Source organism: Cibotium barometz, chromosome 37 (genome assembly GCF_041138505.1).
Source record: "Cibotium barometz isolate CiBa-2024 chromosome 37, ASM4113850v1, whole genome shotgun sequence".
Classification (NCBI taxonomy): domain Eukaryota; kingdom Viridiplantae; phylum Streptophyta; class Polypodiopsida; order Cyatheales; family Cibotiaceae; genus Cibotium; species Cibotium barometz.
The window spans coordinates 39098929-39111485 of NC_141082.1; positions in this window are offsets into that span (position 1 = coordinate 39098929).

The window sequence follows — 12557 nt, forward strand, 5'->3', positions numbered from 1 at the left end:
TAGGGAGAGGTTTACTGATGAGAAATTGCTACCATGCTTCCGTAGGGGAGTAAGGGGATACTAATATTCATGACTACTTGCTATTGGCCAAACCAACATTGCTTGATGATTGTTGCAAGCTAGCCATAGACTTTGAGGATAACATGGTTGACTTACCACAACTTGATAACACCAAATTTGTGACTACGATAGCTTCATCACATGCATAGAGCCGAACAAGCATGATAACCTCAAAGAGAGGAATAAAGGATATGACTCTAGATGAGCTAAGCAGTGCACTTCTAGATAAGATAAAGCTAAAAGAGGTGAGGGATGTATCCACAAACCAAAATTTGAGGATAACATGGTTGACTTACCACAACTTGATAACACCAAATTTGTGACTACGGTAGCTTCATCACATGCATAGGGCCCAACAAGCATGATAACCTCAAAGAGAGGAATAAAGGATATGACTCTAGATGAGCTAAGCAGTGCACTTCTAGATAAGATAAAGCTAAAAGAGGTGAGGGATGTATCCACAAACCAAAATTTATACCCTTGAGACGAGAGTTGGTATGGTGCTTAACATGTTAGCAAAGTCACACGAGCACTGAGGGTGCTCAGTTGAGGTGTCACCCATTAATGTATTGCATGCATAGTATGCAACTTGGGAACCATGATACAAGTATGTGTAGGTACCAATGTCTAACATAATCATTGCAAGTACCTCAAATACCTCAGTTGCCTTCTACACGACAACAACTAGCTTTACCCCCACCACCTGGGCAAGGGATTGCACCAGGGAAAATCTATCAAACATGCAAAACCAGACAATAACGCTACTTGTACTACTGCCACAACCACTAGCACCTTGCATAATGACAATTAATCAAATGATCGTTGAAGAGGTGCTAGAGAAAGGATAATATACACGAGAGCCTTGACCAAAACCATGGAAGATATTGATGACAATTGGAGGTAACCCCTGAATATTTTCTAATGCAAGGGCATATGTCAGTGGATGTGGGCATGGAGTGGGATTTTTTCCTCATGCCTTCCCTCTTTGTTCTCTCTCTACAATTTAAGACCCATCCATCCATCCTCCCCTCCCCATCCACCTCCCCAACCCTCCACCTAGCCCCGCCTAGCCTAGCCTCACCCCACCCCACCCCACCCCACCCCTTCTCCCTGTCTCTCCCTCTCCTCCAATACACAACACACACCCTCTCTCCCCCTCCCTCTCTTCCTCCTTGCCAGTGTACATCCTCTCTCTCTCTCTCTCTCTCTAAAACCCTCTCCCTACTTCAACACACACACATGCTCCCTCCCCCTCTGTCTACCCTTGTCCTTCTTTCTCTCCTTGCCTCTCTCTCTCTCTCTCTCTCTCTCTCTCTCGTCCTCTCCCTCCTTCAATGCACACACATGCTCTCCCTCTCTCTGGGCAACTTTGGTTAGTCTATCAACTACCACAAAAATGGAGTTGTAACCTGATTGCATTGAAGGTAATCTAGTGACAAAGTCCATACTAATACATTCCCACTTCATCTATGGAATGTCTAGAGGCTGCAGTTTCCCTGGCATCTTGACTCTCTCTACCTTGACTCTCTGACACATTAAGCATTGCCACACATGATCAAGTACATCCTTTTCGAGTCTTGGCCATAAGAAGATTTTCTTCACAGACATATAGGTTTTTATAAACCTTGGATGTCCAGCTATCAGGCTATCATGGGCTTCTCTCAGAATCAGGGATTTCATTAACGTCTTCACAATTTCGTGATCACGTTAACAAAACCTATTGTTAACATATTAAAACTTGTGATCACATTGTATATTCACATGACCTGAGCAATGACCTGCCAGAACCCACTAGTCTCGTAACACCTCCGGGCTTTTAGTTTTCCCGGCGGGCCCGCCGGGAAAACTATTATCCCGGCGGGCCCGTCGGGAAAAATAAAGAATACCGGCGGGGTACTATTCTGTATATAAACACTGCCCGACACCCATCGTACAACTTTTGGGGAGATAGTCCTTGTTTTGGGGGCGTGATTTCTCTTCTCAAAGTACTTGTAGAGCTCTCGAGTTGCTAGAAGTGTCCTCTTGGGAAGAACATCCTTATCTTAGGGGCTGTCATCTTTCCTTGTAGGCACTCCTAAGGCTATTGAGCCACTCGTCCTTAGTTCGTTGAACTGGGGGCAGGGTGTGGTTCGTAGCTAATACTTGCGGAGATTTAGGGACAAATTTGGAGTCATTCAGCTTTGCATTTGAGCCACGTACGTAATCTACCTCATTCTGCTTTATGAATGGTTTGATGGAGCCAAGAGTCCTGCTTAGGGGCTTGTATTGGTTCTTGATACTTGATATAGTTTAGAGTAGACAAGGGTCTATTGTCCTATATGTTAAGATTCTAGAAATGGGATTGGTCATGGTGAAGGACATAGATTAAGCATAATATTAAGGTGGATTAAACCACACTAAGAACTCCATAACTATAGAGAGAGAGAGATTGCACACTCAACACTATTCCCTTGTATTGCATATCACAATGAACCATACAATGATATAGGCTTTCTAGCCTTATCCCACTTTACATGTCATCATCCATGTGGCAACTCCTTTTCCACTTCTTTTGGTCAACTCTCACACACCATGCAATATTACATATGGCATTCATATCTCACCACAATATCTTGCACCTCTAGGGTGCTTTCCCACATACACACATACACACAATATCTTGCACCTCTAGGATGCTTTCCCACATACACACTACACCACGATTACATCTCTCAACACCCCCTCTTAATTGAGGTGTTCCACAACTCACCCATCATCCATCATCCATACAATGTAGCATTGCACAAACGCAATCGCTATCTCTCAACACTCCCCCTCAATGATACATTGGAGTGTCCATCAACCAAACATGTGTGCCCGTGTCTACCATCTTAGACATCTAGTCCATTTTGAGTCGACTCATCGCTCACAGCGGAACCACTGAGTCCGATTTGAACATGGAAGTGCGGGTGGGATTCAACCCATGCGCATGCACCTCACACGTGCATTGCTTTTGCACACATCATAACAACTACCATTTCGAGCTTCTAGGTGAGCTCGGGCAGGGCGACCCTCATACCATGGGTGATTACATAAAAAATCCTCGTTTTGAGCACACAAGCTCGGGTACAGTTACCCTTCTCATTCATGGGTGAAAAAATACAATCATTTGGCCGAAGCCGCGGGCAGCGGACCCAATGAAAAAAAAAAACATCCACGGCTTTATTTTTATAAGCCGATATTTGCCCAATATTTTAGGGCGCTAGAGAGAGAAAACATTACAAACTTTTTAGCCAAAGCCACACAGAGAACCCATATGAACACGGGCTTGGTTTGGGTCTCTTCACATTGCAAATTTACAAACCCTTATCTCAAACAAAGGCCCAAATTTTTTTTTTTAAAAACATATCAAGAAACATTATCACTTCCTTGCGCTACCACCTCTTTATCATTTGCCTGCTACGTGTCTCGTCCTCTTTATTCTCTCAGTTCTGTTGAGGTCAGTCTGCCAAATGCTGCATCTTGGGCCACGATCACTCTTCACCTGTCACCCAAGGTCGTCGTCGTCGTCGTCTTCCGCTTGTTGAGATAGGCGTTACTCGCACTGCTCCGTGCGTCTTGCAACTACTGCGATGCTCTCTGTGCTAGAATCACCTACTTCAGTCCGTCTGTTGCTACTATTTTCCATAGCTAAGGCTTCAAGTCTTCCTCGGTCTACCTGCGCTGCATTCGCCTTGCTGTGCTTTAGCTCCTGTTGCTGCAGCTTCCTCCCTTGAACTGCGCTCTTCTCCAACCCTGATCTCGCTGTCCTACACTCCTCATTCCGTCTCTGTAACCTCACCAGTGGCATGTCCATTCTTTGATTTTAAACAAGGTATCCTTTGATTCATGGGCCTGTTTTTCTTTCGCAGTCTGTAGATTGATGATGCCACTGCTCTCTTATAACTTGATGATTTGTTGCTTTTTTTCAGCCCTCAAGGGGACTCCATTGACCTCCATAAGCTGCTTCACTATCTTTGCCTCCTTAACCTCTTCTGTGAGGTTCACTTTTAGCCATGCAAATGACCTTCAAGAGCTCCCCAAGTTGAACTCTAACATGCATCTCCTTCAGTCTCTTTGCCTCTTCTAAACCTCTCTCATTGAGGTTTCTCCCATAGCCATCAACATGGCCTTGCAAGTTCCCAAATGAACTTGCACTCTCTATGCTTTTTCTTGCATACAAACTTCAAGGGTGCTTCTTCACATGGTCTCTCAATTGAAACCATAGGTGCAAACCAATGTGAAAACTCCAAAAGCTTCCACCAAACATTGCCCATCTTCTATGAGCAAAACCATGAGCATCACTCTTTCCAATGTGCTCAACCATGGACTTCTTCCAAGCCCATAACCGCTTGTCCCTTCTTAGACAAGCATTGCACCTCTTACACTCTTTGCCCAAATGCAAAGAACCATGGGATTTTCTCATCCCACAAATCAGCAACCCTTCTTCCATGCTCAATAACAGAAACTTGAGGCAAAATCACACTTTTACCTTCACAAAACTTTGTTGGCAACAAAACAACTATGCATCCTCAAGCAGAAATAATGAGGATAATGAAAGGTTGTTTGTTATGCAGCATGTTGTGAATGCCATGTCTGAAAATGTTGATGCAGCACAAAAAGATAATGTATGGTATGTGGACTCAGGCGCTTCGAACCACATGACGAGTCATGGGGAGTGGTTCAAGGAGATGAAAAACCCGGAAAGACCAGGTTTTGTGGAAACAGGGGATGACACTGCTCATCCAATTGCCCACATTGGAGATGTGCCATTGTCTATGCAGGATGGCAAAGTGAAGTACCTTGTAGACGTACTTCATGTACCGAACATAACAAAGAATCTGGTTTCAGTTGGCCAGATGATTGAGCAGGGTTTGCAGGTTCGGTTTAACCCTGATGGATGTTATGTTGAAGATTTTAAAGACAAGTGCAGGTTGGTTGCAAAAGGCAACAGAGTGGGTAGAATGTTTACGTTGGATGTAGACATGCCTGAAATGAGTGCTGCGATGTTTGCAAATGGTTCAGGAGTTGTTGCAGACACAGACATATGGCATAAAAGAATTGGACATGTAAATGTGCAGAGATTGAAGTCTATGCAGACAAAAGGAATTGTGACAGGGCTGCCAAAATTTAAAGTGGAAGGTATGCAGAAAATATGTGAAGCATGCCAATTTGGGAAGCAAACAAAGCATGTGTTTCCACGTAACAGATATGTGAGCAGAAATGCACTAGATGTTGTGCATTCAGATGTATGGGGTCCTACGAAGACCGTGTCTATGGGAGGCTGCAGGTACTATGTCACTTTCATTGATGACCACACGAGGAAAGTGTGGGTATATTTCATGAAGGAGAAGAGTGAAGTGTTCACTCACTTTCAGAATTTCAGAGTTTTGGTTGAAAAGTAAACAGGAAAATATGTAAAGTGCCTAAGGTCAGATGGAGGGGGAGAGTACTTCTCCAATGAGTTCTCTGAATTTTTGAGGAAGAATGGTATTCGGAGACAGTTTACATGCAGATACACTCCGTAGCAAAATGGAGTTGCTGAGCGGAAAAACAGGCACATTGCTGAGATTGCGCGAGCATTGATGGAAGAGAAGAATATGCCGCATTGCTATTGGGCTGAGGCTGTTTCTACAGCGGTATACATTATGAACAGGACTCCAACTGCAGCCATACATGATGTAACTCCAGAGGAGAGGTTTACTGGCAGAAAACCAGATTTGTCTCATCTGAAAGTCTTTGGATGCATTGCATATGTGCATGTGCCAGATGAGCTGAGAACTAAGCTGGATCCGAAAGCTGAAAAATGTGTGTTTATTGGATATTCCCTTGAGCAAAAGGGATACAGGTGTTATAACCCTGCTACACGTGAGTTGAGGGTAAGCAGGGATGTTGTCTTTGATGAGATGAGCAGCTGGTATGCTGCTGAAAAAGAACCTGTTGGGGCTGATGTGAGTGGAAGTGTGGTTGCACAGAATGCAGGTCAGCAATCACAGTCTTTGAGTGGACCAGGAGAGTCCTCATCTAGTGGGTCTGTTGATAGACCATGGAGTGGCAGGCTGCGTCATAATACCAGCCCTGCAAATGTGATTAGTACATCACGTAAAGGAAAAGAGAAAGTGGTTGAGCCCCTTGGTATGCCTGACATTTCTGCAGGGCATTCTCATGTTGATGGAGAGTCTAGTGGCTCAGATATGAGCCTTGATGAGGAGCTTGGGATCCCAGCTATGAGAACACCTGGTGTAAAGAAGGCTATGGAAGCCATGAATGAAAAGCTATGAAGATCAGGGAGAGTGAAGAACCCTGTGCAGAGATTTACATATGATGGTTATGTGGCACATCACTACGCATATATGGCAAAGGTTGTGCAGGTTGTTGAGCCCACATGCATTGATGAGGCTGTTGGAAATGTGTGTTGGGAGAAAGCTATGGATGAGGAGATGGATGCACTGTATGGAAATGAAACTTGGGATTTAGTGCAATTGCCTGAAGGTAAGAAAGCCATTGGATGCAAGTGGGTGTACAAAGTTAAACATAACAGTGATGGAAGCATAAACAGGTACAAGGCTAGATTGGTAGCCAAAGGATATGCATAGACATATGGGATTGATTATGAGGAAACTTTCAGCCTAGTTGCCAAGATGGCAACGGTGAGAGTTGTGATAGCAGTGGCTGCGTCAAAGCAATGGTCTTTACATCAGATGGATGTAAAGAATGCATTCTTGCATGGGGATTTGCAAGAAGAGGTGTATATGTTGCAGCCACCTGGTTATGAGGATGTGGGTCACCCCGAGCATGTTTGCAGGTTGAAGAAAGCCTTGTATGGCTTAAAGCAAGCACCAAGAGCATGGTCTAACAAGATTTCTGAATATCTTGTCACTATTGGCTTTCATGTAGCCAATGCAGATTTCTCATTGTATGTGAGACATGGTGATAGAGGAGTTGTGCTTGTTGTCATCTATGTAGATGACTTGATCATTACGGGGGACCATGATGCAGAGATCTTTGATGTAAAGATCCTGCTTAGACAGAAGTTCGAGATGAAGGATCTGGGGGAGCTCAGATATTTCTTGGGCATTGAGGTGATTAGGTCACCACATGGTATTGGATTACTGCAGAGACAGTATGGCTTGGACATGTTGTCCAAGTATGGTATGACAGGCTGTAAGCCTATTTCTGTGCCATTGGATCAGAATGGCAAGTTGAGTGCAGATTCAGGAGAGATCTTGGAGGATCCTACTATGTACAGGAGCATAGTAGGAAGTTTGATCTACATGACGATCACCAGACCAGATTTGAGCTATGCTGTTGGGTTGGTGAGTCAGTTTATGCAGGTTCCACGGAAACCGCATTTGGATGCTGTGAGACGCATACTGAGGTATGTGAAGTCTACTTTACATTGTGGACTATTCTATGAGACTGGGACAGAGATATGTGTACATGGGTACACAGATGCTGATTGGGCTGGTAGTATCTCAGATAGAAGATCTACTAGTGGATTCATGTTTTCTTTGGGGAGTGCTGCTGTGACTTGGAGCAGCAAGAAGCAGCCTACGGTTGCTCTATCGAGTACGGAGGCCGAGTACAGAGGAGCTGCTATGGCAGCATGTGAGGTAGCTTGGTTGAGAAAGCTACTTGCAGATTTGGGTCTATCAGTGGATAGACAAGTTGTCATTTTCTGTGACAACATTAGCAGTATACAGTTGGCCAGGAACCCAGTCTTTCATGCTCGTACGAAGCACATAGAGGTCCACTACCACTTCGTCAGAGAGAAGGTCTTAGCAGGAGACCTTGACCTTGTTTATGTCAGCACAGAGGATCAGGTAGCTGACATCTTCACCAAAGCATTGGGTACAGAGAAGCTCCGCAGATTCAGGGCTTCGCTTGGTGTACATGAGATGGAGTTGAGCTCGAGGGGGAGTGTTGAGATATCGAGCTCGTCTAGTGAGGCGGTGGCCACTGATGACCCGCCTGGGGGATAGGCCCCACACTTACACCACTGGCATGGTTGGTGAGATCTTCGGTGATATGCGGCCAGTGGGATGACAGGCTGTGTGACAGCCATTCTAGAGACTGGCATAGTTATAGCGCCAGCTCATTTAGTCGGGTTCACACTATAGAGGACCCGTGTATGTATTTGGTTGAGTACCTTTCATATTGTGTGTACTCTTATTCTTGTATATGGGTGTTGAGTGTTGAGTAGAGAAGAAGAAGATTTTCAGCCTCTCACCTTGTGTGTTCTCTATTAGGGTTTTGTGAGTGTGTGTGTGTGCTTGCAAGAGCTCAAGCTCTCTTCCCCCCTGCATCTTTTCACTATACTAGAGTATTGGGCAAGCATAGATCTTTGATTTTCTTTGTGAATGTTAGAGAAGGTCTATTGTCCTATACTAGAGTATTGGGCAAGCATAGATCTTTGATTGTGTAAAGTATCCTTAATTGGGTACAAAAGGCATCCTTCATTGGGGGTGCAATGTGCATGATAGTTTCGAAGTAGTTTTGTAGTAAGACCTTGCAAGATAGTTTGAAGTAGTTTTGTGTTATGTGATGATCTTTTGTATTTGTCAAGATAGTTTCGAAGTACTTTGTCTGCTAATGTATGTTTTGTAATACGTGAGTGATTTGTTGTTTTTTCATTTGAGTATTCATTGTTATATGCTTGGTTGAATAGGTTATTTGTTGAGATTGAGGACAATGTTGGATCCAGTGATACCTCCAATAGAGTCCAAATTTCAAATAGCAGGAAAAAAAAGGCACCTGGGATAGAGTGGCAATATGCAATTAACGTTGGTGATCGATTCATAGATTGGGAGTGTAAGCTATGCCATGCAGTAAAATCAGGTGGGGCGCCTCGACTAAGAGAACACTTTTTAGGCGGACCGAAGAAAAAGTCATGTACCCACCCCTCTGCACCTATAGTGGCCAAACACATAAGAGAAGAAAAAGTGATGTACCCACCCCTCTGCACCTATAGTGGCCAAACGCATAAGAGAAGAAATTCAAAAGAAAGATTCAAGAAAACATGACACTCCTACCGTTAATGTATCAAGGCAGCAAGAACACTGTTGTTCTAATCATCAAACTCCCGCTACATCGCCTACTTGTACCCCGAACGGCAATGTGCAACCAGAAAGTAATCTACCCAGTGCATCTTCCTGCAAGCGAAACTTTGACGTAGGAAATATACCCATGCGTCAAACTTCATTGCAAGAAAGCCTACGTCAAGGTCGACTCGATGATGCACAACTCGCCCTTGCTAAAGCGATTTACTTTTCTGGGAGTGCTATGATGATGGTGGACAGTGAGCATTGGAAGAGAGCATGGAAGAAAATTGGTGAGTTTGGACCAGGGTTTTCACTGCCTACGTACCATGCTATGCGAAATGATCTATTAGGCGCAAGTAAAAGAACGTGTACAAAGAATAATTCTTAGCAATATAGAGCTTTCTGGATGTAGTATAGTAAGTGATGGATGGTCTAATGTGCAAAGAAAACCATTAATTAATATAATGGTTATTTCACCTAGAGGTGAGACTTTCATCCGTGCCGTGGATTCAGCTGGTTCAATCAAAACTGGGGCTTACATTGCTCAAGTCATTAGCTCTGTGATAGAGGAAGTGGGTGCCAAAAATGTAGTCCAAGTCGTCATGGACAATGCAAAAAATTGTAAAAATGCATCCAAAATCCTACAGCGACAATATCCACATATTTTTTCGGTAGGCTGTAATACTCATAGTTTGAATCTTGTATTAAAAGATTGGTATAAATCTGATGATACCAAATGGTTTGCCTCAATCGTCGACACTGCTCGCCAGCTTGTGAAATTCATGCTCAAGAGACAGAGAGTGTTAGATATTTTTCGACCTCGCATGTCAGTTATGTTAAAGCTTCCAGCGGAGACTAGGTTTTGCACTCACTTTTACACTTTTGAGTCTCTTCTTAGAAATAAAGATGCAGTTTGCGAAACATTTACATGCATGGCATTTCATGACTGGGAGAACACTCAACTTGAAAAAGTGAAAGAGAAAATCAAAGTCTTGAAGGGAGCGCTTACGAGAAGAAGTTGGTGGAACAGTGTGATGGATGCATACCATGTAATGATGCCTGTTATGTATGCTGTACGAAGTCTTGATCAAAGAGCGCCTAATCTTGGAAAAGCATGGATGCAATGGTGGACTGTCCAGCGGAGTTTGGAGTGTCCTGAGAAATTAGAGCATTCAGTGGTGGAAAAGCAATGGCGTGTACCATTCTCCAGTAGACAAAGAAAAGTTCTATTGAAGTACTTTCATGCTAGATGGATTGGAGCGCATTCACCACTACACAGTGCTGCTTACATGTTAGATCCTGAATATTGGAATATGGATTTGATGTCCAACGTTGAGGTGGTGCAAGATTTTTATAAAGTGGTAAACACTTTCTATAATAATGATGATGATCGTGTATAGTGCATAAAGGAGATGACCTCATTTCGATTGAAAGAGGGTTTATTTTCCAACTCCCTTGTTCAACAAATGACTAAAGAGCAACCTGCATGGAAGTGGTGGATGATGAATGGTGGTGAGCATTATGCTTTATTGCGCAACCTTGCGATGAAGGTTCTAAGTCAGTGCTCTTCAAACTCAGGCTCAGAAAGAAATTGGAGCATGTACAAATATATTCACAGTACTATTCGCAATCGACTTCTTGCAGATCGAGCAGATAAACTTGTTTACATGTATTGCAATGAAAAGATCTTGCGAGACATTGAAAGCGAAGAGTATGAAGAAGATATGCCCAGATGGATGTACAATTGTGATGATGTAGTAGACGAGAACTTTGATGTTGGACGCACGTTGTGCACCACCCTTGAGATAGAAGACAATTTAGACATTGACTTAGATGAGCTTAATTTAGCAGACGAGAGAGTAAACGGTGAAAGAATTTTGGAGCAAGATACTGACATAGAGGAAGAAGTCACTTCATTAATTTGTTACCATATTATAGTAGTGATGTGTGTGAACACACTTAGGACCGCCGGGGCACTTTTTCCCTCACTAGGAGGTTTTTTCCCCCGTGCATTGTATATACGCCCATTATCTTCTAGGGCTTGTCATCTTTCATTTTTGGCACTCATAATACACTACTGTGTTGTGCTCAAGCTTCCTCATCTTCTTGAAGTTGTGTGTGCATTCCTGCAACCCTAATTCCAACAATTGGTATCAGAGCAGGCTTCCTCCTCCCGGGCAGCATCACCGGCACCTGCCGCTTCATCTCCTCCGATTGCGACGAGGTTTCACGAGCGTCTGCAGGTTAGTATATGCCGTGGGAAAGCCCGTAGGGCTTGTTCGTTTCAGAATTTTGATCTGAAGTCATTTCGCCCTCCGTTTTTGCATTCCAAGTACTGCGCAGGCAAAATCGTCCTACTGTGCAGATTTTCTGTCAAGATTAAAATCTGCAGGACAGGTGCCCATTCGTCTGTTTTGGGCTGTGCTACATAGCACAGGTCGATTTTATACAGGTTTACCTCTTACAGACAGCATTTACATCTAGTAGTACAGTCATTGGCCATGGCTGACAACAATGATGTATTCCGCATGTTGGCTGTTGAGGATAAGTTGGATGGCACCAACTATCCATTGTGGGCATATATGATGCGACATGTATTGGTAGCAAAGGGGTTATGGAACATTGTGCAGGGTATTGATGCACGTCCTATTGTGGCTGGGAATGCTGCAAACACATCAGAAACAGGTACTGTTGATGATGGTGCAGGCACAAGTGCTGTAGCAGCTGTTCGAGAACCACCACTTTCAGCAGAGCAGATTCGTTGGGATGGTAGAGATGCGCAGGCTCATGCCTTGATTGCGCTGTCTGTCAAACGTACCATTATCCCACATATTCGCTCCTGTAGGACTTCTAAGGATGCTTGGGATGTACTTGCCACATTGTATCAGGCAAGAAATGAGGCTCGTGTTGCTTACCTCCGAAAACAGTTGGAGAGTGAGCATATGAACGAAGGTGATTCTATGGATAGCTTTTTGACAAAGATCAAGGATTTCAAAGAGCAGCTCATTTCTGCAGATGAAATCCTGTCAGACAGTTCACTTGTGCAGACTGTTTTGAATGGTCTACCAGATTCTTATCAGGGTTTTGCTTCCACTCTTCGCTTGATGATGAAAGGCAATCCCAATGCCTTATCATTTGAGGAGTTAGTTTCTGTTTTGCTGCAAGAAGACCAATCAAGGCAAAACAGGAATATTATGCGTGTCGCAGATCAAGCTTTCGTTGCTAGTCAGAGAAGCAGGAAAGGTAAAGCTGGCTTTTCTTCTAGTAAGCAGAAATCTGCAAATGCTGCGCAACCAAAGAAGGAAGACAAAGATGAGAAGAAGGGTGACAAACAGAAGACATTTTGCAAGTACTGTAAGGGAAATGATCATGTCATCAAAGCGTGTCCTAAGCTGGCTGCGAAAGAGGCTAAGAAGAAAGAGGCTGGTATGGCTGTTG